Source organism: Pinus tabuliformis, chromosome 5_1, assembly GCF_031772625.1.
Source record: "Pinus tabuliformis cultivar Carrire ecotype Pingquan chromosome 5_1, CPIR1, whole genome shotgun sequence".
NCBI lineage: Eukaryota > Viridiplantae > Streptophyta > Pinopsida > Pinales > Pinaceae > Pinus > Pinus tabuliformis.
In genome coordinates, this window is record NC_142305.1 from 261,253,627 (window position 1) to 261,278,985 (window position 25,359).

Sequence of the window (25,359 nt, forward strand, 5' to 3'; positions counted from 1 at the left end):
AAATCATGGATTCGTACATTTCGTAGCGAATCTTTCCCAAAATGTCAAATCCGTTAGGTGAGTCATAGGCCGTGTCTTCTCATGTCAGCTCATGTACCCCTCTTATCACATTTCACCACTCATTACCACCACTAGATCTGTTGATACGCATGAATCATCATTTCCAAGAAAGACCACCGTGCATAAAACTTAATGATGGTCGTAAGTCTTGCATGAAATGACAAATCTGCAAGATTACAACTTGAAAGATTTTAAATGGAAAAATTTAAAATTCAACTGCAAAGATAATCAAGCGAGGCTGATAATCAAGCGAGGCTGAATTCAAATAGAAGCTGAATCACAATTCCAACCGGAGCTGGTAGTCATTGTTTGCGAAGATTTGGAAGAATCAATGGAGAAAAAGGAGCACAGATCCAGCAAATGTCTAAGGACTGAGCCTGAAGGCTTAGATATAACGTTGAGAAATAAAGAGGTGGAGAAAGCATTTAAAAAGGCCGGGTGCTGGAATTTTTGCAAAAAGTTACAAGGAGGGCATGCACAGGTAACTAAAGAATTTTCACTTAACTTCACATGCTTGAATTCAAAAGTAGCCATGATAGAATTGCAGGTTTCGCCAGAAGTGATATCTACTGTGACAGAGATTCCACGAGGACAAGAGCAATGGTTTAAAAATTTCAAGTTTGACATGAATCCTTGCAAGGAGTTTTTGAAGGATGAATTTGTAAATGAAGATTTAAGTAAGGCAGTGCCCAGGAGTTATGTCAAAGAATATTATTCTCATTTACTCACCTGCATACAGAAATATCTGACTTGTGAAGGAAGGTATAACAAGGTTTACTCTTACCATTTTAAACTCCTTTGGCATTTCACCGGGAAGGTCTCCATAGACTTACCTTTTTATCTTTTCCGTAGTTTGAGTAAGATGTGTGATAAGGTACAGCTGAGGAAAGAGGATTGTGAAACCTCTTTGTTTCATCATGGTTTGATCAAACTAATGGTTTTAGATGGGCTCCAAAAGGTAGACAGAGATTGGAATTCATTCATTTTTATGGCTGGCTTCAAAAGCCAAACTGGCCTCACTCCTCTACCTGCTAGAGATTTTAAAATAGCTGAGCTCCAAACAGAAGCAAGAGCTAAAAGAGTTCCAAATTCACAAGTAAGAAAACAAGTGAAGCCACTCATCATCCAAGATCAACCTCAGCAATCAACTAAGGAAAAAGCTCATGGTAAAAAGACTGTACCTGAAACAAGCACATCTGAAGTAGTCTCAAGGATAAGAACAAGAAGCCAGATGAATAAGGAAAAAGGTAAAGCTATAGCAGTCGAAGAAAGTCCAGTGTCCAAGGGAAGTTTAAATGCCTTATTACAGGCTATTGACTTTGAGCAGTCTCTACCAGTTCAAATTGAGTTGATACATTCAGAACAAGAAAGCACCAAGAAAGCCAAGGCCTCAAAAAGGCTTAAATTTGATGAGCCAGCTGAAGAGTTTGTTTTTAAACCTAGAAGACCTATGACAAGGAGATTTCAGCAAGTACAGGAAGCACTGTCAAGAACAGAGGAAACAGGGGAAGGGACACAACGTTGGCAAAAGAAAAACACAGGCAAAAAAGTCATCACATCTAAAGAAGATAATATAGCAGACCTGAAGAGCCAATTAGAATCAGCTAAGCATGAGATCGCCAAATTGAAGAAAGCTGCTAGAAGACATGCAGTCATACAAGAAAACTATTATAAAACTCTATGGAAAGGGAATGCAACTGTAGAAGCCCAATTGAATTCAGTGGTTGATGGCCATTCACAATTTCACACCTGGACAGTACCAGCAATCAAAGAAGCCAAGTACATCAGAAGGATCAATATGCAACTGAGAGCTGGGAATAAGGTTATGAAGAAACAAATTGAAGATCTGAAGGCACAGCTAAGCCAGCTTAAAGGACCTGCTAAATGAGTTTTCATTTCAAGTAAGATTCTATTTCAAAATTTTGATAAGTTTGCTTGATCTTATCTTTCTGAAGAAATCTAAATCCCTATTCGGCCTTTGGAAAGTCTAAAGAAGTTTTTGGCAATCAAGCACTCGGTTAATAAAGGTCTCAGGTTAAAAACAAGCTGTTTTAAATAACTCAGCAGTTTCGTAGCGCGCTACGAAACTGCTGAAAGTGATGATTTCAACATAAATCAAGCAGTTTTGAAGTTGAAGCGAGAAAATTTTGAAGGATAGTTGTATACAACGAGAACACCTGAAGTTACAACAGCCAATCAGACTAGCACAAGTGGAAATAAATAGTTTGAATCAAAAAGTGGCATTTTGTCATATCATAAGGAAATTGAAGCATGTATCAGACAGCTTGAATACGTTTTCCTTTTTGTTTTCGAAACAGTGGATGACACATCATCAAATCAGGTTTCATAACAGTGGACAACACATCAAAACGTGGCCACTGTCATATTTTGAGGGACAATAATTAAACAACCGACTTATGAAGATTCGAAGATCATACAGCCGAGAAGCAAGGATAGTTTCCTAATTTTTCTGGACAATGAAGAAGATACGGCATCCAAGGTTAACATGGAGCATTAAACACCCATCTCAACCAAACTGAAAGAGAACCAGATGTCATAGAAAGGAATCATCTTAATTAAAGCCATCATGCATGTAATATGGAGTTAGAATCATAGTTGATTTAGATCTCTAAAAAACTCCAGTCAACACCTTGTTGTATTTATTAAGTAGTTAAAGTTTAAGAGTTGTCAGTAATAGAAGTAGTTTTCAAATTCCCCTCATGCTGGAGGAGGAATCTCGATAAGTTAGAATAAGAGCTCTATATATAGCTGAAACAGCAATGTAATCAGGGTGGGAAAATTGATGGAAAAGCTTGTATTTGGCCCATGTAAGACTCATTTTCAGTAATACATGCTTGACTTTACTTCTCAGGATTCATGAAGGATTTTTTATGTTCAGAATATGTGATGTTGTCCTTTTCTTAATTCTTACAGTGGTATGGATGTATAATCACTCAGAATTCACTGAATGTGCTCTGACTTCCTGTATACATTTATAAACTTTGTGGTCCCATATGAGTTTATGTTCTGAATGTTTAAATGCTGAATGCCCTGACTTCCATGTAAGGTTGAGTTTATTGTTATACTGAGGTGTTGTTGACTCCATAAGCCCAATGGATAGTTGTTTAATGTGTTTACACCATTCATATTTTTCACAGTTGTTCTATAAGAGTTAGCCATCTTATCTTTAATAAAAATCATTAATCCATCAAGAGAGAGCCCTCTCAGGTTGAGGAGGCTAAGCCTCAGCCTAAAGCCGGTTTGAAATAGTTACTTAGAGTCAACCTGACCAGCAGCCTATCAGGATCTAATTTTGAGATAACATGGAGAAGGGTCCGGAAATTTGTCAAAAAACTTGTCCTCAGAACACGCACTTTTGCACCCTCGGAGGGGGTTTTTGATGAATGGATGGATCGAGATTTATTTATGTTTGCATTTTAATGTCTGCTACTGATGTTGCACTTCTGTACTCTTAGTAGATGTTAGAAGTAAGTAGAGATAAATCGTTATTGCTTGAAGTTTGTGAGTGAAATCAGTCATAAATGGTACTTTTATCTCTTGATTAATTTCTGCTCATATTCTTAGAGTGATATACAGCTGATTTGTTTATATGTTAATGTATTAATGTCTGGATTACCATTTGGCACTTTTGTACGGTGGAATCATTTGTTTGTGCTTGACATATGAACAACTGATTATGAGATATGTTGTTCACAACTGTTTTGCCTAACTTCTTATGCAGAATGGTTCATCTTAATTGATTTATATTCTTATGATAGCTGAATGATATTTATTACCAGTTGTTGTATGAAATTTTTTTAGATCGCATAATGAAGGAATTTTACCCCGGGTTAGTATAGATTAGATGTGTTGTTTTTTTTAGATTATAGTAGCATAGAGTTAGTTTAGAGTCTAGAATTAAATTAGTTTAAAATTACCTTTTGATTAGTATCTTCAAAATATACACACACACACACACATCTTTTAGATTGGGAAGCTGGTCCCATCATCCCCAGTCGGACCCGCTACACCAAACGGGCAAGGAGCCGCCAACCAGGTTCCCGACCGGGTGGGTATCCCCCTTGTTGTTGACCTGATTTCGGGGCCCTCAACATATTTGGCGCTAGAAGGAGGGCACGAACTATGAATGGCAACTAAGTCAAAATCTAAATGCCATTCTGAGAGTAAATCACCCTCATCAACTCCCCCGACTTCTCCACTACGGTTAAACCCGGAGTTACAAGTCGCTCGAGTATCCACCGCTGCTACCTACCCCAATATATTAGACTAACTCATTATTGAATCTCCTGAAATTCAAACTTTGATTCATAAACTCCAGGGATTCTCTATTTTTTCTCATAGGTCTGATAAATCTAACAACAGCGTGACTTCGCAATACAATCCTGCTCATCCTCTGACCAGATTGAAAAGTGAAAAATTTGGTATTCAACCAAGTGAAATCCCTCTCCCTACTAGGAAAAGAGCAAGGAAAGCACCACCAGAGTCTGACTGTGAGACTCTTTCATCCACTTCATCCATTTCAACACCCTCACCACAAAGTCAACCACCCACATCCTCATCCCAAATCACTCATCCATCTTCACAGTTCCTCTTCAATCATCAACGATCATAATACCTTCATCTTCTCAGCATCAGGGACCGTCTTCTGCACTCTCATTAACTAGCGGCTCAACGATGGCCCAGTCTCCATGAACAATCCTGGGGCGGTTTTAATGCCTCCACCCCTAAGCCCAATACCGGCCCATCCTGAGAAGTGGCTACCTAAATTCAATCCAGAAACAGGCATGCTAGCTGAAGAGCATATCAATAATTTCATGCTTTCTGTTAATCTCAACGGAGTTACCAACGAAGATGTTGTCATCCGAATTTTTCCTTACACAATGCAAGGAACAACCGGGTCATGGTACTTTTCGTTACCTTCCGGGTCCATCACAATTTGGGGCATTTTTCAAAGTCAATTCCTCACCAAGTTTGGCGATGACAGATCAACAACGACATTGATCAATGACCTGTCTAATCTTAAAGCTGAGGCTAGAGAACCCATTAAAGATTTCAATTTACGGTTCAACAAGATCCTCAACAATATTCCCGCTGCTTCTCAACCCAGCGAGGAAGTAAGATGTGAATGGTACATCACGACCTTACCATCTAACTTGGCTATCTTCGTAGATAGGGCAAACAAGACGACTTTAGTTGAAAACTTGACTGAGGCGTTAGCAGTAGAAAAATGCGTAGTCGCCCTAGAAAAGAGATCTGCAATAGAAGAACGCAAATATAAGAAGATCTCTTTCAAAGAAGGCACCAAGAAGAAGCAAACGAAAGATCCTTTCGATGTGGAAGGATTACAAAAGGTGTTAAAGGCCATGTCCAACGAGATGATTGACATAAGAAAACAAGTAGCAGAAACTTCTTCAAAAAAGCCCTACAGATCTTTTAAAAGAAACCTTCCCATGGAGGTGAAACCACCCAATGCTGTCTCAAACGTCGAATCTGAAGAGGAAGAAGAAGAAGAGAATACCACTGAAGGGCAGACTGATGATGAAGAAGTTGTGGAACTACAAGGAATGTGGGATTTCATCCTCCCATAAGAAGAGGATCAAGAAGCATTTCCGGTTAGCACACGAAGCAAAAATCAACTTGATCCTCCCCAAACTACCCCTAAACAGAAGGGCGCAAGCCCTGCAACAAAAGATAAGGTCGCAACAAAGAAAACAATCGCTAGAGCGACCCAATTTAGCCCAGTCCAATCAGATCAAACACCTCCATCAAGAACACTGATAGTGTCGGATGAAATGGAGTATAACATTATCTATGACATGAAAAAGACTAGGGCTAATATCACTCTTTACGAATTGAGAAAATTGAAACATCAACAGAAAATAATGATGAAGGAATTACATGCCATGCCTACTACATCTTTACCTACAGTTGTAGCTTCCCACAACATGGGAAGACCTCCGACCAACATGATCAATAAGATTGATCCGAATGACATTGCCTTGATTGGAGGAAGGTCAAGATCCCATACTCCTCCTTTTCTCCTCACTTATGAAATTTTCAATAAAAACGTGCACAATTGCCTGATTGATTCTGGTGCTTCAACGAATATTCTACCCAGATCAATATGTGCCAAATTAAATGTTCAGCCTTAGAAATCTGCAGTGCGCATAGTTCAACTTGATCGATCTCAAGTCGAAGTGATTGGTGAACTTAACCAGGTGACCATAAGATTGTCGTCTAACCCGAAAGTATGTCAGGTTATCGACATTCTAGTGGATGATATCCCTGAATTCTATGGTTTAATTCTTAGCAGGGATTGGTCCGAGAAACTCCACGGATATTTCTCAACCGAATGGTCACACATGTGGTTACTCTACAACGGCAAACCCAATCAAATAAAGGTTGAACGAGAATTGCACCAAAATTACATAGTGACAGAATTGGAAGGAGAGAACGAAGAAATAGCATACAACAGCAGTATCATAGGCAACTACTCGGTAGATTCTTTCCTCGACAATTTCAACGCTCACACTTCACCTTACTTAGAAAATTCAGTTGTGTCCCAAGTTGAAAACTTTTCCCAAATTGATGATTCAAGGTGTTTTAATTTTTTAGATAGTTCTGTAAATACATCTTTATTTTGGAAATTATATTTTGATGGCTCTAAATCTAACGAGGGAGCAGGAGCAGGATGCGTTCTGATTAACCCGGATGGGAACAAGACCATGCTTACATGCAGACTTGAGTTCGATTGCACAAACAATACAGCGGAATATGAAGCCTTGGTGCAAGGCCTATACAAAGCAATCGGCTTGAATGTTAAGTATCTTCAAGTCTTTGGAGATTCCGAAATTGTTGTCAAACAGGTACGTAACACCATACATTGCCTGTCAAGTCATTTAAAGCACTATCAATCTTTAGTACAAGATCTGACTTCACATTTCATAGCATTCAATATTTCGTCAATCCCAAGACTCCAAAATGCGAGCGCAGACCTGTTAGCTAACGTAGCCTCTAGACTGATTCCCTCCGAAGATTTTAGTCCCGATAGGTTTTCAATAGAATTAATCTTTAAACCATCCATCCCTGACAACATCACCAACTGGAAAGTATTCAATGACGATCCAGACATCGTAAATTTCCTCACTTCTGAAGGATCCTACTCAAATCAAATAATTGACGAAGACCATCATGATCATCAAATTCAGCAAAATAGCACTGATAACGCTATACCTAAATCGGTGGTTAAGTTAGAAGATTTATATGATTTGAAAAGTCGGTTTAAAAGGTCTACCAATTCTAAACTCTACAGTTCAACTCTGAACTATGAATTAGTGAACCTAGGAACCGATCAGAAGCCGCAAAACGTTAATCTAGGCCACGGCCTGGCCCCTGAAGAAAAATCAGCATATATCCGTCTTCTGAGACAATTCAAAAACGTTTTTGTGTGGAATTACGATGAGTTGAAAACATACAACACTTCTATCATTCAACACACTATCCCTATGATTAACAATAAAAAACCTGTCTAGCAGAAGCTCAGAAAAATCCACCCCAACTTAGAAAATCAGATAAAGACTGAGCTAAATAAATTGTTGAGAGCCAGAATAATTTTCCCCGTCAGACACTCCAAATGGGTATCCAATATGGTGCATGTTAGGAAGAAAAACAGAGATATTAGAATCTGTATTGATTTCCGGAATCTCAACAAAGCCTATCAGAAAGACATTTTTCCCCTCCCACCTATGGAGCAAATACTACAAGTAGTAGCGGGCTCAGAATTAATGTCTTTCCTGGATGGATTTTCAGGATACAATCAAGTGCTGGTACATCCTGATGATCAGTTGAAAACCACATTTCGAACCAAGTGGGGCACATACGCATATCGGAAGATGCCATTTGGTCTGATCAATGCCGGTGCTACCTTTCAGAGAGCCATGGACATCGCGTTTAAAGGTTTGGTCAATAAATCGGTAGTGATTTACCTGGATGATATAACAGTGTACTCCAAGAAGCGAAGCGACCATCTCAAAGATTTGAAACAGATCTTTCAAAGATGCTTAAGGTATGGAATTTCACTTAACCCAAAGAAATCTTTTTTCGCATTAAGTGAAGGGAAATTGCTCGGATTCATAGTGTCGAAATCTGGTATTCACATTGAACTTGACAGAATCAAAGAAATTTCCTAAATATCCATACCCCATAACAAAAAGGCCATGCAATCTTTCCTTGGACAAATCAATTTTGTAAAAAGGTTTGTCCCCGATTTTTCACGTATTATTTCTCCTTTACAAAATATGATAAAAATGAATTCAAATTTTAAATGGGGCATAGATGAGCATGAAGCATTCAACTTGATCAAACAAGCTATCATCAATGCTCCATCTTTAGCTACCCCAAATTTTTCAGAATCTTTCATCTTATACACTTTTGCCTCAGAGAAATCTTATGGCGCGATTTTGACTCAAGTAAATCAAGAAAAGGCGGAAGCTCCAATCGCATTCTTTAGCTCGAACTTACAAGGTGTTGAAATCAATTACTCAGATGTGGAGAAACAGGCTTATGCTGTTTTCAAAGCGATCAAATATTTCAGACATTTCTTACTTAAAGCCCATACCAAAGTCGTAGTACCGTTTCCAGTGGTAAGAAACCTTTTGGTACAGAAGGATGTAGGCGAAAAGAGAGCAAATTGGATTACCGCTCTACAAGAATACGATCTTGAGATCAAACCAGCAAACATTGTAAGAGGTCAAGGCTTCTGCAAGATGTTAGCTGGAGCATCGCAAATTCCTGAGAACTCATCTGAAGAGGTACACACGTATGAGGTAAGCCTAAACGACACAGAATCATTATATGCGGACACCATTTATTATCTTAAGAACGGGTATGCTCCATCACATTTGGATCACACCAAGAAAAGAGCTCTAAGATTGAAAGCTAAACAATACCAGCTCATAAATGATGTTCTATTTAAAAAGAATTACGATTCTGTACTTCTTAGGTGTCTTGAGAAAACTGAAGCCGAAAAGGTTTTGCAGGAACTCCACGATGGACCAGTAGGTGGACACTATGCTAGAGAGACTACTGCGCATAAGATCTTACGTGCATGATATTATTGGACCATGCTGTTCAAAGACTCATACAATTATGTAAGGAAATGCCAAATCTGCCATACTGCTGCAGGGAAACAACGGAAATCGTCCATGCCACTACAGCCGGTCAACATCGAGCAACCATTCAACCAATGGGGCTTGGACATAATAGGTGAGATCGTTCCTCACTCTTCTAAGCAGCATAGGTATATCCTCACGACAACAGATTATTTTAATAAATGGGTAGAAGCAGTTCCTCTCAAGACAATTAATTCTGAAAACATTATTGAATTCATAGATCAATTTATCATCACTAGGTTTGGATTGCCAACGGCCTTAATGTTTGATAATGCATCATACTTTTCTGGAAATGCAATGACTGAGTTTGCATTAAAAAGAGGGTTCAAATTGAAATTATCTGCTAATTACTATCCGCAAGGTAATGGGTTGGCTGAATCAACAAAAAAAAACCTAATCGGAATTATCAAAAGAACAGTCGACCAAAACCAAAAGAATTGGCACAAAGCGTTGGTAAATGCTTTATGGGCAGATAGAATCACGAAGAAAGCTTCAATCGACACTTCTCACTTTAATTTAGTTTATGGGAAAGAAGTGGTTCTTCCAACTCACTTAGTCATTCCCTCTTTGTCTCTAGTACAACACATCGATGAGGTATCTACTTCCTCTTTACAATTAAGACAAATTGAAATAACCAAACTAGAAGAACACCGAGAGCAAGCTAAGAAAACCCATGCTCACCACCAAGCGCTAATAAAATCCTCTTTTGACTCAACCATCATAACCAGAAAGAACTTTCAGATGGGAAATTTAGTTTTGAAATGGGATAAGGCTCATGAAGAGAAGGGCAAACATACTAAATTTCAGAAGTTGTGGCTTGGTCCTTTTTAGATTGTAGAAGTCATAGGCCCATCGACGTTTATGTTGCAGGACTTGGCAGGTAGCAGAGATTCTTTGCCTGTGAATGGACAGATTCTTAAAATGTATTTTCCATAGAAGATCACTCTTCTATTTTTTGTAGGATAGTTTTAGTTTCTTTTATTTTGTTTTTCTTGTAAATAAAACCGGTTGTAAATGATCATTGAATAAGATTCATGAAAGAGCACACTAACTCTCTATCAGATTTTGACTCCACTTGTACAAATAGCAAAACTTTTTGAAAAATCTGATTTTTATTATTGACAAATAGAGTTAACTTTAGCCTGAATAATGATATTAGTTTCAACCTTTCGAAAGACTTTAATGAAATCAACCTTTGGTAAAAAATTGTTTTATCCCAACATAATGAAAGGTATCATCAATAATAAAATAAATATTCTCTGCAAAACTGTTATTTTCAAAACTCTATTATTGTCGTCCAGAGCTTTCTTAAGGAAAAACAATGACTTCCTCCCTGCCAAAGGAAACCGCAACATTCAGAGAAACAATCCGAGAAAGCACTATATCTCAAAGAATAAGAGGTCTCATCACAAGCCGGCTTATCATGATCACAGATATTATATTTGATGACTTTTCCAATACTGTCTATCAAAACAGGGCAACGACTCAAGATTGTTGCAATCAAAAGACAAGGGGTCTCATCACGAGCCATCTTGTTCAACAAAAGTGTAAATCAAGTGAATGACTGTGTCATAATTTGGCCACCAAACCAAGACATTGTTCTTTAGAGAGTAAAAAAGGAAAAAGTTCCAAAAAATATTTTCCTCTGAAATGTTGTAAATAACCTCAAGCAGGAAAAAGGATCATTGCTGGATAACATGGTAACCCTGTCGAGGCTATGGACGCTTGCGGGCAGTAGAGGCTCTACCTATGACAAATGAGTATATTTTAAAGCCAGCACACAGAGAAGACCTTATTTTATCTTTCAAAAAGGACCGAGTAATGTTTGGTATGAATGCAAGAACTAAGCCTAGGGAAGAAGACAATTGGAATAAAAGAAGGGTTGAAGCAAAGTATCATTGACAGGATGAGGGGTAATCTACTCTATCTGTCCATAACAAAATTTAGACATATGAAAACTTTTTTGTTTCGGAAGTGGAAATGTCAATAGAAAAGCATAGATAACTGGTTCTTCACAGTGAATCACCATTGTTGTGGTCAACAACAACTCCCCTCTTTGTTTAGTATTAGCAATAATATCAAGCAAAGGGGGACCCTTAACAAAAAATCCCAAAAATATTTTTATCCAAATTTTTGTATTTAACTCCCTAAAAAGCTATATCGCATCGCAGAGAGAGAGTGAAGAGTTTTCCTAGCGCGTAAATAAGCTGCAGAGAAGCGATACGAAATTCATCGCATCGCATACTTTGAAAGCGCCCTTAAAGGAAAATCAAAAGGAATCGCCGACGGCCGATATGTGACGTCGCATATCGCAAACGTCGCAAAAGCAACACACAACGAGCAAATGAATGTTGCGATATTGCGATTTGCGATCTGCGATCCTACAAACTGCAATTTTGCGATTTGCGACCTGCGACGAATGAGACTATTAATTGTTGCGACACGAATCGCAGAAACCACTCATTGCAAAGTTCCTTCGGCATGATCTGTAAACCCAAAATCGAACGTTCACCCTAAGGGAAATTAATGATTGCACGCCTGAGTATCCAAAGATGATCATGTTGCATTTTTCGAAGAGTCAAGTCATTATGAATGTCATGATTATGCATTCATTAGAGTTTAAAGCTTTCATGTCAATCTTTTCGTCATGTCTCTTTTCCTTTGCGTAAACAGTAAGGCAGTAACTGATATAAATCTATATGCAGGAAACATCCAAGGAAAAGGGGAGAACGCCAATACTTGAATAACAGAGAGGAGATGCCTTCGCAAATGAATGCCACATGCAGCGGAGCTGCAGATTCCAGAGTATCACTCCACAGACACTGATGAAAATAGACTATCCAAGACTCAGAGTCAAAGGCGCACAAAAGCAGCATGTTTGCAAAAGATCTTGAAGCTCAGATTGGCTAAAGCAAAAAGAAAAACGCTGAAAAGGGATGATGCTTCAGAAAAGCCTGGAACAAAGAATGGAAGCAATTTTCAATACGTAAGATTGTTCAGGCAATGAAATCCCTAACTCATTGAGTCATTCACACGGCCGGAAACCGAAATAGCAACAGCACAATCAGTTTGAAAAAATCTGGGTTATACTAAGTATACACACAGCAAAAAACACCCAGTCAGAGGGAGATTTTCAAAAATATCTTCTAAGTTGTCAGAAAGAGGTGCCAGCTTTTGTTATTTCTACTTTCATCGCCTGAGCAAAAGGAAAAGACAATCAGCCGACTCTTTCCAGGCGAACCTCACATTGCTTACAGCACTAAGGAGCAGATACAGAAACGGTTAGAAATTAGATTCAATTTTTAGAAATAAATTTGCTTTAGTGAAAGGGCGGCCATTTGAAGCCGTTCCCTAAATTTGTGTAATTAAGATTAGTTAGTTAGTAGTATTTAACCCTTCTCATGGCATTTGGAGAAGGGTCCGGAAATTTGTCAAAAAACTTGTCCTCAGAACATGCACTTTTGCACCCTCGGAGGGGGTTTTTGATGAATGGATGGATCGAGATTTATTTATGTTTGCATTTTAATGTCTGCTACTGATGTTCCACTTATGTACTCTTAGTAGATGTTAGAAGTAAGTAGAGATAAATTGTTATTGCTTGAAGTTTGTGAGTGAAATCAGTCATAAATGGTACTTTTATCTCTTGATTAATTTCTGCTCATATTCTTAGAGTGATATACAACTGATTTGTTTATATGTTAATGTATGAATGTCTGGATTACCATTTGGCACTTTTGTACGGTGGAATCATTTGTTTGTGCTTGACATATGAACAACTGATTATGCGATATGCTGTTCACAACTGTTTTGCCTAACTTCTTATGCAGAATGGTTCATCTTAATTGATTTATATTCTTATGATAGCTGAATGATATTTATTACCAGTTGTTGTATGAAATATTTTTAGATCGCATAATGAAAGAATTTTACCCCGGGTTAGTATAGATTAGATGTGTTGTTTTTGTTAGAGTACAGTAGCATAGAGTCAGTTTAGAGTCTAGAATTAAATTAGTTTAAAATTACCTTTTGATTAGTATCTTCAAAATCTACACACACACACATCTTTTAGATTGGGAAGCTGGTCCCATCATCCCCAGTCGGACCCGCTACACCAAACGGGCAAGGAGCCGCCAACCAGGTTCCCGATCGGGTGGGTATCCCCCTTGTTGTTGACCCAATTTCGGGGCCCTCAACAGAACTCGAAGGCAATGCTCCAGTCACCTCTTTGGAAGAGTCTGAATTTTCCACTCCACACATTATTGAGGAGGAAGAGAAACCTTTTCCTCCTGAGGGCTTCCCCTATACTGATGGTATTCCCGCTAGTTTTCCACCCAGCTATGTGTCTTTGGCACAGTTGTTTTCAGGTACATTTGGTGCCTCATCACTTTACCATAACCATGTTTGGGTGTCAGTTGCCATGCCTACTTCAGGTCCAATTTTTTCGAGCACGACTTCCCAACAGGCTGTTACCTTAGTCCTGGTGCAACCCACCATTCCAAATACCCTTGTATCGTCAATCCTACTTACTCGTTAGGCACAACCAATTGTTTCGAAGAATGTCTCTGTCATTTCTTCCATCCCTCTAGTCAATGGCCAAGCTGTGCCACCACCTAGGGGGAAAAACCTGAATGTTTCTATGGTGTTAGGTGCCACCAATGTGAGTGGCTCACAAGCTCACTTGGTTGGTATGAACTAGCCTTCTTCTGGTATTATTCGTAACCCTATTGATCCTACTAGATCAAGCAATGTCCAGTACTAATAGGTTCAGAATCCCGTTGGTCCATCTAGATCGAGCAATGTTTAGTATCAGCAGCCCTTTGGGGCTCAGGTCCAATACCAAACTCCTTACGTTCCATATGGTTCTCAAGAAATGGTTAATCAACCTTACACCCTTCAATCTGGACAGTACATTTAGCCTGGCTCATCCACCTTCCAGGGTGGTTATGGCCAAATTCCGTTAGGAAATTTCCTGGGCACTATTCAAGAACCCTTGCAATAGCAAGGACAACCCCTACAACAACAAGGGAAACTTTTGTTGTAGCAAGGGATATCCATGCAACTGCAAGGGAAAATGATCCCGCAACAAGGTCAACCCTTGCAACAGTTGTAGCAAATCGTGCAGTAGCAGATGCAATATGCTTCGCACACCTCAAAGCCCATGTCCTCGCAGGGCCAACCTCTTCAGTTACATGGACAAATTTTGCAACTGCAAGGTCAACCCTTGCAACAACAAAACCAACCAGTGCAACAACAAGCCTTGTATACATATCAGCAGGGGAAACCCTTACAAGGGCATGGCTAGGATCAAGTCCTGTAGTAGCAGGCCCAAAATCCTAATGTCCTAGGTCAACATGTCCACAATCCTTATGGCCAAGGGCATGAGGTACAAAACCATAACACCCTAGGTCAACAGGTTCAAAATCCTTTTGGTCAAGGGAAATAGGTACAAAATCACTATGTCTAAGGGAAAAAAGTGTATCAACCTTATGCCCAAGGACAACAGGTCCAAAATCCTCTTATTTAGGGACAACAGGTTCATCACCCGTATGTTCAAGGACAATAGTTCCAATATCCATATGTCTAAGGTCAACAGGCTCAACAACCGGTTAACCCATATGTTGCTTATGAGCAACCTATGGTCGGATAGTTCCAAGGTATTCAAGGTCAAAATCATCCCTAAGGTTAAGGTAATCCGCAATGGAGGCAGCCTCAGATGCCATATGGCCAAAATCCCCCATTGTGGGGCCAAAATCCTTACCAATAGGGATGGTCTCCTCCGTTTGGACCCGCTTATCGACCTACCATGCCTTTTAACACCCAATTTCCATTCTTGGCCATACTCGAGTTGCCAGATGTATCTCTCCTTATGAATGATCCAATCCTTCATTAACCATACTAGGCTCTAGTGCTGTCCAAGATACCAAGCGATTGTCAAAAGTTCGATGGGAAAGCTAAAGAAGATCCTCAGGCCCATGTGATGACATATCACCTTTGGTGCTCGTCAAACTCATATGTTGACGATTCCATTCATCTCCGTCTTTTCCAACAAACCCTCATGGGCGCTACAACCAAGTGGTACATTGAGATACCTCGAATTATTTACCATGAATTTAACTCTTTAGCCATGAATTTCCTCACACATTTTTAGCTGCCAGTTCACTATGAAACTAGCACCTATTTTCTAACATCGTTTAAGAAATATATTGCGACACACATCTCTGATCATATCCATGAATGGATATGTAGATGTTGGTTAATCAAATTTGAGATTGTTGATTAGTTGCTCACTGAATGGTTTACTAAATCATTCATGGCCCCAATTGGTACACCCCAGCAACCAGTCCAGTCTAACATTCAAACTTTTGTACCTTTGGTAGTTTCTCAGCCTGGGCCTAGTACGCCTCGTACTCTGCCTCAAACGACTACTACAACTGTTGCAACATCTGTTCAATCTACCCCACCTACTTCCGGAGTATCGACAACTCTAGTTTCTACTGTTCCTGTATCTACTCCTTAGACATCTTTACCACCGTCTGGATCTACGATTCAAACTTCGGTTCAGATGCTTGTAGGACAACCTGGTTCAAGTACAGTTGTCACAAGTCAACCACAATTTACTTATCAACCGTACCAGGGACAGTACCAATTCGGTTCTGCTGTGCAGCAGCCAGTCTATCAGTATCAACCGTACCCTGGGTACACATATCAACAACCTCAGCAACCCCAGTACGGTCTGGTTAATCCTGGTTTTCCGAGAGGATACAATATCCCAAATGCAATTCCTATTCCTAGTTATCCCGGATATCCTCCTCCTAGGGCTAGTCTCATGACCCAGAGTTTTAGGGACCCTAATTGTCAGTTACCGTTTATCGCAACTTTGGACTTGCCTGACTTGTCGTGCCTAACGAACGATCTGATTAACTATTTTCCGTTTTGGCCACCAATGCCGAATAAGTTGCCTAGTGACATTCCTAGGTTCGAAGGTAAATCAGGAGAGGACCTATTGAACGATGTGACGAGTTACCACCTCTGGTGTGCATCTAACTCCATCTCAGATGATTCAATCTGTTTAAGACTTTTCCAACGCACTCTAATTGGTCTCGCGGCCAAGTGGTACATTGAGTTACCACAAGACACTTTTTATAATTTTAGTCAGTTAGCTACCTCATTTTTAACTCATTTTTAGTTTCCAGTCTGGTATGACAATGGCACAGAATCGTTAACTTCGTTAAAACAATCGACGTCCACTTACTTTTCAGATCATATTGATGAGTGGAGACGTTGACGGCGTTTAGTGAAGGTTTTTATTCCAGATCAGATCTTGGCTGAGTGGTTTGGAAAATCTTTGTTGCCAAAGATCACTGAAGATGTAGCTAAAGCCAGAGTTGTTACTGAGGAGCAAGTAATTGCTCAAGCACAGTAGCTTGACTTGGTCTATACTCAGTCAGGTACGTTACACGAGAAAATCCCCGATCTCCCCAAGAAAAATCAAATCACTGCAGCTCCTTCGGGATCTCATGCCGCTGATGGTATGATTGGTATGGTTAACACTAACAGTTAGAAGAAGTCTTCCAAGAATTCTTCTCCTGTCATAACCTTGCCTGATTCCCCAACAGGAGATTCTTCTACAGAGATTTCCACTGATATTCACGTTGTAGAGTCATCTGCAGCCAAATCAAAATCTTGTGGAAAGAAGAAGAATAAAACGAACAAAAATTCAAAGGAGAAACCTGAAAAATCGGAATCCAATGATGAAAAATGCAAACCACGTTATCCTTGTCTCATTTGTGATGATGAACATTTTACAAGAGACCGCCCTCATCATGCATAGGTTGCGAAGATTGTCAAAGGTTCCCAAACACCTGCTGTTTTGAAGAATCCTTTTCCAGCTCAAGACAGTAAGATGATAGGCTCTTCCTCGAGTGCCAATGAAGAACCCATACTGGTGATGTCCCATGTTAGGATTGTGACTCGATCACAAGATTATGGTAGTAAAAGTCCTGTTGATGGTAAAGAAGCAAAATCTTCTCATTCTAATCCATCAACCTCAGCTCCCAGTTCTGATCCACTACAGATCGAGAAACCTAATCCAAACTTAGTAATCAAACCGCCCGCCAAGGGTATACTTCGAAAGTCAGCTTTCAATCCACATGCGAGAGCGGCTCAGAATTATAACATTGTTGAGGATTTAGTTGTTTCACCCTCAACAATGTCGGCATTGGAGGTGCTGCAATCATGTCCAGCACAGCTTAAATTACTTTTGTCGGCTATAGTAGCTGTTGACGTTCAGGACTAGAAAATAGTACACCGTGTTTGCCTCATCAAATGGCTTTCTAGATTCTAGTGATAGTAAAAAACAGGCCTATTCATCGGACTGTGATTGATGAGGGAACCTCAACGTGTATTATGTCGATACAGTGTTGGAGATCGCTTGGTTCTCCTTCCCTAAATCAATCCCTAACAATTCTAAAGGCCTTTTGATGGCCGTGGGTTTCATCCTTTTGGCATTCTACAGGATTTGCCTATAGGGGTTGAAGGAAAAACCGTTAATATAGATGTGGAGGTGGTTGATGCCCCTTTAGATTACAACCTTCTCTTGGGTCGAAGTTGGTCTTACGCTTGACAGCGGTCGTTTCATCAGTCTTTCGGGTTATAAAGTTTCCTCATAATGGAAAGATCGTAACAATAGACCAGCTGGCTTACTTTTCATCCGACCCAGCCTCTTCCGAGAGTATTCAGCATGTCGGTAAAATGACTATCCCGTATAAGGATGTTGGGGTAGGGCTAGTTAAAGATGCCGGTTTACTGGGAACTTTTCCTTTTCCTCCGATCAACGCATCGTCTTCATTTGAAACCATTCATATGATTACGTCAGACACCATTGTTTATGATGATCCTTGGATCATTCCTTTTGAATCTGAGATAGACTCATTTGGTGATGTCATGCCTTTGAGTCCATATGAAATTGCGTATGAGGCCGTGCAATCATTTACCTACCCATCTTCAACCAAAAATGACTTCATGAATGTGGTCCGTGAGGAATCACTTTTCACGTCAAGCTTGGATTTAATCACGTTTTCTGAACTTGTTCACTCTGATGAGAAAATTCGTGAAATCCTATGTGTAGATGATTTACCATGGGAAGATCTCCATCACAGATCTCCGTTTTTACCCAAGAATGATCGTTTTGAAATGATTTTTCATCAATTTTTATGACTGAATATGTCAAGGAACCTCAGAATCCAATGAAACATCTCGATTCAGAGTTAAATTTGGGAAACATCTCTCGAACTATTCCTATTGACATTTCGGTTAAGCCTGGAATTGTTGAGAACATTCATATAGGTGCCTCATGTACAGATGACGAAATTCAAATATATAAGGCCCTATTTCAAGAATTCCGTGATGTGTTTGCCTGGTCCTATGAGGAAATGCTAGGAATTGATCCCACGATTGTTGTTCATGAGATCAAGACTTACCCGGATGCTAAACCCGTCTGGCAACGTTTGCGTCAGATTCACCCAAGAAAAGCTGCTACAATTAAAGCAGAAGTTGAAAAATTACTCAAAGCAGGTTTCATTTATCTGATCCCGTTAACGGATTGGGTATCGAATATTGTTCCGGTTAACAAAAAGCAGCAAACAATAAGAATATGCATCGATTATAGGGACATTAATCGAGCCTGTCTAAAGGAAAATTACCAAACTCCCTATATCAATCAAATCATTGATGATTGTGTCGGCAGCGAAATATTCTCCTTCATGGATGGTTTTTCCGGATACAATCAAATCAATATTCTACCTGCTGATCAATAAAAAACGGCTTTCATTTGTCCATGGGGGACATTTTCTTATTGCAAGTTACCTTTTGGGCTCAAGAATGCCGGAGCAACTTTTCAAAGGGCCATGTCTTATGCGTTTCATGACATCGAGCACATTGTGCAACCCTATCTCGATGACTTGTCTTCTCATTCATTACATCGAGCTGATCACCTCGTCCATTTACGAGCAATCTTTATGAGGTGTAGGCATTATTGGATTCGATTGAACCCACACAAATGTGTCTTTTGTATAGAAACGGGTCGATTGCTGGGGTTTGTAGTTTTGAAAGCTGGCATTCGCGTCGATCCCTCGAAGGTCGAAGCTATTATCAAATTGCCTCCTCCTTCGAGTCTTCGTCAACTCCAAAGTTTGCAAGGGAAAGCAAATTTTTTACGACGGTTCATTCCTAACTACGCCGAGGTTACAAAGGGTTTTACCCAGTTGTTGAAACAAAATACTCCATTCTATTGGGATGAGATAGCTCAGAAATTTTTTGATGCACTCAAACACGCGTTGACCCATGCACCGTTATTGCATCCTCCCAACTACAACCGGGATTACTTCTTGTACCTCGCCGCCTCTCATTCCAGCATTGGAATGGTCTTAGTTCAGGAAGATGAATTCAAAACTAAGCATGTGATATATTACCTTAGTCGAACTTTAAATCCAACTGAGCTAAAATACTCACATGTGGAGAAATTGGCATTGGCAGCTGTTCAAGCTGTCCAACGTTTTTGTCACTACATTTTACTACATAAAACTACAGTAATTTCGGATTGCAACCCTATGATCTACATTTTGACCAAGCAATTGCTAGGGGGCAAGTACTCTAAATGGATTGTTATCCTGCAAGAGTTCGACTTGGAATTTGAGAAATCTAAGTCTAAGAAATCTTTAGTCTTTGCGGAGTTAATGTGTGTTTTCTCGCGTACTGATACAGAAACTGTGATGGAGGAGCCCATTGCGGACGAATCCTTGTTTCTAAACAGTACTTTAGATCTGTGGTATGGTGATATCATCGTTTATCTCCAGACCCAATCCTTTCAGCCAAAAATTTCAAGGTCAGAACGTCGGAAAATACGATTCCAGTCCCAACAATACAGGATTATTGGAGATACTCTTTATCGCCGTGGGGCGGACTCTATTTTTCGACGTTGCTTAACTCACGAGGAAGCTGAAAGGGTTCTAAATGAATGTCACTCTGGAGCGTGTGGCGGTCATATGTCTGGGTATGCCACAACCCAAAAGATATTACGCGCTGGCTACTTCTGGCCGTCTTTGTTTAAAGATCGTATTACTGCGGTCCGAAAAATGCCACAACTGCCAAATTTTTGATCGAAAGATGTGTGCTCCACCTGCTCCTCTCAACCCTATAACTTTCATTGGTCCTTTTGCCAAATGGGGTATCGATTTTATTACATGTAACCCTCACTCGACCGGGGGGCATGCGTATATCATCCTTGCGGTAGATTATTTTACCAAGTGGGTTAAGGCGATGCCTACATTTGAGGCAGACGACAAGACAACTGCAATTTTTGTGTTCAATCATATAATTGCTAGGTTTGGTGTCCCACAAGCGATAATCACTGTTCATGGGCATCATTTTCGAAATGTTATGATGACCGAACTTACAGGCCAGCTTGGTTTGCGTCACGATAGTTCAACCCCTTATTATCCACAAGCTAATGGTCTGGTTGAATCCATCAACAAAGTTTTAGTTGTCATGATCTGATGAATCATTGGGATTCATCGGTCAAATTGGCATAACATGCTATTTTCAGCGCTTTGGGCATACCAAACTTCAGTAAAAACATCAACAGGGTTCACTCCTCTCCAACTAGTCTATGGTATGGAAGCTGTGTTACCCATTGAATACGAAATCCCGTCACTGCAAATGGCCATCGAATTACTTCCAGCCACTTCCGAAGAGGAAAAGCATTTGTTATACTTGGCGCAATTAGATGAGAATCGACGTGAGGCTGCATTGGCAATCAAGACTCACGCAAAACGTATGAAAGCTCAATATGATCGAAATGTGATGCCTACATTTGAGGCAGACGGCAAGACAACTGCAATTTTTGTGTTCAATCATATAATTTCTAGGTTTGGTGTCCCACAAGTGATAATCATTGATCATGGGCATCATTTTCGAAACGTTATGATGACCGAACTTACAAGCCAGCTTGGTTTGCGTCACGATAGTTCAAACCCTTATTATCCACAAGATAATGGTCTGGTTGAATCCATCAACCAAATTTTAGTCATCATGATCTGACGAATCATTGGGATTCATCGGTTGAATTGGCATAACATGCTATTTTAGCGCTTTGGGCGTACCGAACTTCAGTAAAAACATCAACAAGGTTCACTCCTTTCCAACAAGTCTATGGTCTGGAAGCTATGTTACCCATTGAATGCGAAATCCCGTCACTGCAAATGGCCATCGAATTACTTCCAGCCACTTCCAAAGAGGAAAATCATTTGTTATACTTGGCGCAATTAGATGAGAATCGACGTGATGCTGCATTGGCAATCGATACTCACGCAAAATGTATGAAAGCTCAGTATGATCGAAATGTGACCCCTCGAAATTTTTCGGAAGGAGATCTAGTCTTAGTTTACGATCAAGCTAATGATAAATTAGGCGTTGGAAAATTCGATCCTATGTGGCATGGTCCCTATGTTGTCAAGCGAAAGCTAGCAAAAGGGGCCTATGAATTGGTAGACTTTGACGGGGACTCTTTAGGTAAACCCAGAAATGGTCTTTACTTGAAGAGGTATTATGCTTAAAGAATGGGTATGGAGATTTTTAGTTAGGATAGCTTTTCTTTCTAGCTGGTGTGTTTTAGTTTAAACAGTGTGCTTAGCTTAGAGAGTGTTTTTCGTCATTATTCCTGCATATCTTGGTTTTACTCTTGATATTGCAGATGTCGATGCCTCTCCAAACATTGGTTTCGCTGATGGTGCTTGTCGTAATACACAGAACATTTCTTCCGTAGCTTGGGTTATCTATTCGCCTTCTGACGAGTTAGTATCTATGAATGGGGTAAGCCTTGGTCAAAAAACGAACAACATTGCTGAGTATAGTGCAATGATTGAGTTATTATCTGAATCTATTTCATTTGGCATTTGGAGTTTGATAGTGAGGTTAGATTCTGAACTCATTGTATTACAGCTTAATAGAGCGCATGCCATTAGAAATCCAGTGTTATTAAGATTATTTTTTAGAGTGCGTCTCTTGGAACGTGAATTTGATTATATTGAATATCAGCATATTCCAAGATCTTTAAATACATTAGTAGATGCAATTGCTTCTCGAATGTTACGTAGACATTTTCAATAATCATACATGTAAATTTAAAACCATTCCATAACATGATTTACAAGATAAGTCGGTAATAGTGATATATATATATATATATATATATATATATATATATATATATATATATATATATATATATATAGGAGTGTGTCAAAAAATACATCATCCTCGATCATAGGTTGAAAAACACCTTATGATCAGCAAAAATGATAAGTACAAAAAACAAAATTGTCATATGTGCCCACAATAGGCGATCATCCTACCACAGGTGATGATCTCGATAAGAAACCACTACACAGGCCACCTTGCAAAGGAACCTCCTAAAAGGTCCTGGGACCCCAATCACATAGCGCTGAAGTTGACGAGGAATGTCATCTATAGTGGTCTCCAGAATATCTCTTGTCAAGCGCTCGAGATGACCCTCCAACTCGGCAAAAACCTCTGCTGATTCGTCCTGTGGGGTTGGCGCAACTGCAACTGGTTGTTTCCTCTCGTAAGGCCTGAGAGTGGCTGGTCACTTTGGACCCACATCTCCATTTGAAACTTTTGCTATCAGTTTTGGGACGATAGAAAATAATAAAAAAATTAAAATAAGGAAAATGTTGAAAATGATTTTACATGAGTCATCCCACTGCTCTCCTGGTGGAAGAGCCATGTCTAGGTCACCATGAAAATCTACCCCAGCGTAAGGGAAGTCTTGAATAGAAAAGACCTAGTTTTCCAACCATTGGAAATACTCAGGTTTGAATCGAGCAACCTCTATCGTCTCGTCCGGGTGACGGGCCATAACTGCGACCCATCGCATCAGTTTGGGCTCTCGAGGAAGCCCAGCTCCAATAGTAAGGTGTTGCGGGATCAACATGGGAACCATCTCCAGACCAAAACTCACAACCAAAGCCCCATAACCAAAGGTCTTTAGTTGTCCGTTCTTGGCCCTGGTCAGTTAGCCTTTCACATTGGCCAACACAGCATCGCACCAGTTGAAGATGGTGCCTCGAAAGCAATCAACTACCACACGCATCTGGGATCTGGTGGCAATATGTAATGCGACACTCTCGCAAAGTCTGGTGATAGTAAACGCGATCACCATGAGTTTAGGATGGGATATGGTTTTTATGTCTATCCCTTTGTCTCTAGCCTGGCTGTTGTAGAACTCTAGCTGGAGGCTATCGACAGACTGGCCACCTGGCCTAGCCCCAAACAGAGTCAAGTCTTCGCCTCTCTTAGGCAAACCAGTCAAGAAATATATGTCTGCCGGCTCGATTTCGAGCTGGTGGCCACCAATGAAGAAGCACTGGTCCTGTATGCTCCATCTGTCAACTAGCCACTGTAAGAAATCCACCTGAGCTCTCATGCCAGGAACGACCCAGAATTTGTACAAGCCGTATGCCCTCAAAGCATCAAGCGAAGGTTGATGATTCCATGCGGTAGCATCCACGTCCTCATGCTCTCATTCATGCCAATCTAGCATGATGTACTCTGTGCATTGTTATCGGGAAAAGTCTCTATTTAGAACTACTCTATCCCACTAAGGTGTGACAGCTACCTTAGAAACAAACAAATAAAACTACTTTTGTATTCTTCTTTATGAACTATAAACAAAGAGGAATAGGATGAACTAACCTGTGTCTTGCGCTAGTCCTTCGATCCAATCTCTCTTCTCTTTGACAGCTTCCAGCTACCTGCTCCCTCACTTGCCCAGCTTCACCAAGTACCTGTAAGATCACAGAAGAAGGAAACTATACAAAGACATGGGTTTATATTCATAAATAACTTAGGATCAGATTTATGTTAACCATACAAATGTAACAAGCATCAATGAAACACAAGCATGGAGAAGAAACTCAAATAGTTTTATTGATATACAAGAAGATCCAGGAGGAGTTACAACCGATGATTCCTGACCCAACATCAACCTCCCAGCAAAGAAGTCCCTTCTTCAACCCCAACAAAGCATAGATCACCCAATCTTCTGATATGTATCTCAAAACCAACAACAATTCCTTACAATGTGCAATATTCCAACCTCTGGATCTCTGGGATGAGGGATCCATATATAGATGTATGCAAGGAGGATGAGTCAGCTCATGAATTGATTAGTGGCTTCTCTCTATCAGTTCTTGCTTCCACTTGGAGACTGAGAGCCTCTTACTCATCCTTGGTCGAATTCAGTGAGGCAAGTGTCATTGGAGAAGATTCTAGAAGCTTCCATTGTATCTCCACCTCGTGGAATGACTCTGCCACTTGTGATTTCCCGCTCAACGCACCCTGGTAGTGCATTTAGGTGCGTTGCAACGCACCTAGCTAGTGGAATTAGGTGCTATGCAACGCACTTGGCTAGTGGAGCAGCTGAAATGATCCTGATTTGACTAATTCTGAGCAGTTTCTGGTGGAGAACTTCTCGGAGAAGTTGTAATTTGTTGACCTTGTTCCTTTAGGAGTTAGAACAAAACTTTTAGGGACTTAGGAGCCCTTGGTTTATGGACATTTCATGCTTAGAGCTGTAAGGCACAAAAATGTCTATAAAAGTTGCCCCCTAAAGTATGAGGCTGTTTATCGGGTGAAATGCTTTATTAGGAGGATCTGAAGTTCTTTCAGTGCTAGGAGGAGACCTGTAATAAGATACAATACAATACATTATCTTCATACTATTTTCATGATCTAGCTGAGGCGGGCATTCCCATGCTCAGCTTTATAAATTCATTTTCATGTACATAGGATAGACAATTGTCTGATGGTAGACTGATGATTCTGATAGAGCCATCATCCTTTTGGTAGGATGATTATCTATGCTGCAATGTTGTACATTTCAATGTCTTTATTTTCCTGAATATATATCGCAGCCCGGATGGATGAAACTAGATCCAGGGTCTTCAATCTCGTCCGATCTTCACTCGAAGTACAAGTCGATCCATGTGAGAAATGTTTTGAAGTCGAACATGGAAAGACATCGCTTGATTAC